This window comes from Schistocerca piceifrons, chromosome 2, assembly GCF_021461385.2.
Source record: "Schistocerca piceifrons isolate TAMUIC-IGC-003096 chromosome 2, iqSchPice1.1, whole genome shotgun sequence".
Taxonomy (NCBI): Eukaryota; Metazoa; Arthropoda; class Insecta; order Orthoptera; family Acrididae; genus Schistocerca; species Schistocerca piceifrons.
In genome coordinates, this window is record NC_060139.1 from 998,995,545 (window position 1) to 998,999,472 (window position 3,928).

A 3,928-nucleotide genomic window follows, 5' to 3' on the forward strand; every position below is an offset into this window, starting at 1 on the left:
TATATCTCGTTAGTCATTATGGCCTGTAATAATAATGCAATTGAAAATGAAATTTGTGTCCTGGTTTATGTTATGAATGTTCTTCATTATGAATCAATATCTGGTTTCAAAGTAAAACCGGATAGTTTTATAACTTTATTTTTCTCTTTCACAGTCAAAGTCCTATTTTCTTTCAGTGGTAATGGACAGGACATTTTAACACTGGTAATTGACAGAACATTTTGACACTGGAATTCCAAAATTCTACGTGGTGGTAGATTATAATCATGGTCACTAGGAGTGTTTGCCGTTGTTTCGTATCATCACTCGCCGCGCATAATCACATATTTTTAATCTACAACACAGGTAAATGGTGGAGACACAAAACAACTTCCAAATGATGCAAATGCTTATGTATTTATCTCATTTGGTTTAGCTTTATGTTTACTACAGGGCTGCATTTAAATGAAGGAAATTGTCCATTTCCTTGTTTGGCCTGATAGTCAAATTCCTTGATGACCATGTGCACTAAGGAAATCTTTTCCATTTAACATCTACGAGAAAAGCAAAATCGGCATAACAGTCCGTCAGTTCCGTCAGTTAAACTGAGGTCGCCATATATGAAAGTTCGTAATAGTCAAATCAGTGGCCCAAAGCGCCATGCGGCCGCTCATTGTTCTACAGATAAATTATGTTTCTTAACCAACTTCGATTCTATCAGGAACTGCCTCAGTGTCCTTCGGCCTATACACCTGTGCGAACATATGGCGACATGAACTGGCGAGAGTCTGTTGAAATATAACGAAAATGCAAGATGGCTATTTATATGCGAAATCTAGATTTGCAAGAATGATAAAACTTAATGGGATTGTGACCGACTTCTTTGTGCCTCCCCTTAATTACGTTTCTGTCACCAACATCAGACATCTTCTCTTAACAGAGGAAGGTCCACTGGACCTGACGGGATACCAATCCGATTCTACACAGAGTACGCGAGAGAACTTGCCCCCCTTCTAACAGCCGTGTACCGCAAGTCTCTAGAGGAACGGAAGGTTCCAAATGATTGGAAAACAGCACAGGTAGTCCCAGTCTTCAAGAAGGGTCGTCGAGCAGATGCGCAAAACTATAGACCTATATCTCTGACGTCGATCCGTTGTAGGATTTTAGAACGTGTTTTTTGCTCGACTATCATGTCGTTTTTGGAAACCCAGAATCTACTATGTAGGAATCAACATGGATTCCGGAAACAGCGATCGTGTGAGACCCAACTCGCTTTATTTGTTCATGTGACCCAGAAAATATTAGATACAGGCTCCTAGGTAGATGCTATTTTTCTTGGCTTCCGGAAGGCGTTAGATACAGTTCCGTACTGTCACCTGATAAACAAAGTAAGAGCCTACGGAATATCAGACCAGCTGTGTGGCTGGATTGAAGAGTTTTTAGCAAACAGAACACAGCATGTTGTTATCAATGGAGAGACGTCTACAGACGTTAAAGTAACCTCTGGCGTGCTGCAGGGGAGTGTTATGGGACCATTGCTTTTCACAATATATATAAATGACCTAGTAGATAGTGTCGGAAGTTCCATGCGGCTTTTCGCGGATGATGCTGTAGTATACAGCGAAGTTGCAGCATTAGAAAATTGTAGCGAAATGCAGGAAGATCTGCAGCGGATAGGCACTTGGTGCAGGGAGTGGCAACTGACCCTTAACATAAACAAATGTAATGTATTGCGAATACATAGAAAGAAGGATCCTTTATTGTATGATTATATGATAGCGGAACAAACACTGGTAGCAGTTACTTCTGTAAAATATCTGGGAGTATGCGTGAGGAACGATTCGAAGTGGAATGATCATATAAAATTAATTGTTGGTAAGGCGGGTACCAGGTTGAGATTCATTGGAGGAGTCCTTATAAAATGTAGTCCATCAACAAAGGAGGTGGCTTACAAAACACTCGTTCGACCTATACTTGAGTATTGCTCATCAGTGTGGGATCCGTACCAGATCGGGTTGACGGAGGAGATAGAGAAGATCCAAAGAAGAGCGGCGCGTTTCGTCACAGGATTATTTGGTAACCGTGATAGCGTTACGGAGATGTTTACCAAACTCAAGTGGCAGACTCTGCAAGAGAAAAGCAAGGGAAAAGCAAGGGAAAAGCAGGCGCCAGGTTGAGATTCATAGGAAGAATTCTAAGAAAATGTGACTCATCGACGAAAGAAGTAGCTTACAAAACGCTTGTTCGTCCGATTCTTGAGTATTGCTCATCAGTATGGGACCCTTACCAGGTTGGATTAATAGAAGAGATAGACATGATCCAGCGAAAAGCAGCGCGATTCGTCATGGGGACATTTAGTCAGCGCGAGAGCGTTACGGAGATGCTGAACAAGCTCCAGTGGCGGACACTTCAAGAAAGGCGTTACGCAATACGGAGAGGTTTATTATCGAAATTACGAGAGAGCACATTCCGGGAAGAGATGGGCAACATATTACTACTGCCCACATATATCTCGCGTAATGATCACAACGAAAAGATCCGAGAAATTAGAGCAAATACGGAGATTTACAAGCAGTCGTTCTTCCCACGCACAATTCGTGAATGGAACAGGGAAGGGGGGATCAGATAGTGGTACAATAAGTACCCTCCGCCACACACCGTAAGGTGGCTCGCGGAGTATAGATGTAGATGTAGATGTAGAGGCGCTCTGCATCGCGGTGTAGCTTGCTCGCCAGGTTTCGAGAGGGTGCGTTTCTGGATGAGGTATCGAATATATTGCTTCCCCCTACTTATACCTCCCGAGGAGACCACGAATGTAAAATTAGAGAGATTAGAGCGCGCACGGAGGCTTTCAGACAGTCGTTCTTCCCGCGAACCATACGCGACTGGAACAGGAAAGGAAGGTAATGACAGTGGCACGTAAAGTGCCCTCCGCCACACACCGTTGGGTGGCTTGCGGAGTATAAATGTAGATGTAGATATAGTTGCTGTAAAAATGTACCATTATATCGGTTGCGTTTGGTACAGGCAATCTGTCATGAAACTGGTTCTGAGTTATATAAACGTTGATGTTGGAAGAACATTTCGTAATAGTTCATGGCTATTCAGTCACAGAACCACACAAAATGATGTTACCATGTCGAAGTATCAGAAACATGAATGATGATAAGTAAGTAAGTCAATTATACAAAACTCTGATCCCCTACATTTCTCTGAGCATTTTATTCTTATATGTTCTGACCTAAGAACTAAGATAAAGAGCACGGGAATAGTTACACAGTATACGCGGAAATATGAGAGAGATGAACGTATGAACTGCACTGTTAGGAAAAATCATAATTAACAGGGGGAAGAACGGAAGTGACTCACACAAAGTTTCGAAATGACTGATGTGTATCTGCAGATACCTGTAAGGCCTTAAGATAAAAATCCAGAGAAAATACGTTAGCTGACGCTTATACTAGGAAATAGATCTACATCTATGTCTACATAGATACTCAGCAAGGCACCGTACGGTGAATGGCGGAGCGTACCCTGCACCCCTATTAGTGGTTCCCTGTCCTGTTCAACTAGCAGAGAGAGCGAGGGAAAAACGATTATGTGTATGCCTCCATAATGAGCCCTAATTTCTCGCATCTTATCTTCGTGATCCTTGCTGTTGGTGTTGTTGTCTTCAGTCCTGAGACTGGTTTGATGCAGCTCTCCATGCTACTCTATCCTGCGCAAGTTTCTTCATCTCCCAGTATTTACTGCAACCTACATCCTTCTGAATCTGCTTGGTGTATTCATCTCTTGGTCTCCCTCTACGATTTTTACCCACCAAGCTGCCCTCCAATGCTAAAGTTGTGAGCCCTTGATGCCTCAGAACATGTCCTACCAACCGGTCACTTCTTCTAGTCAAGTTGTGCCACAAACTACTCTTCTCCCCAATTCTATTCAATACCTCCTC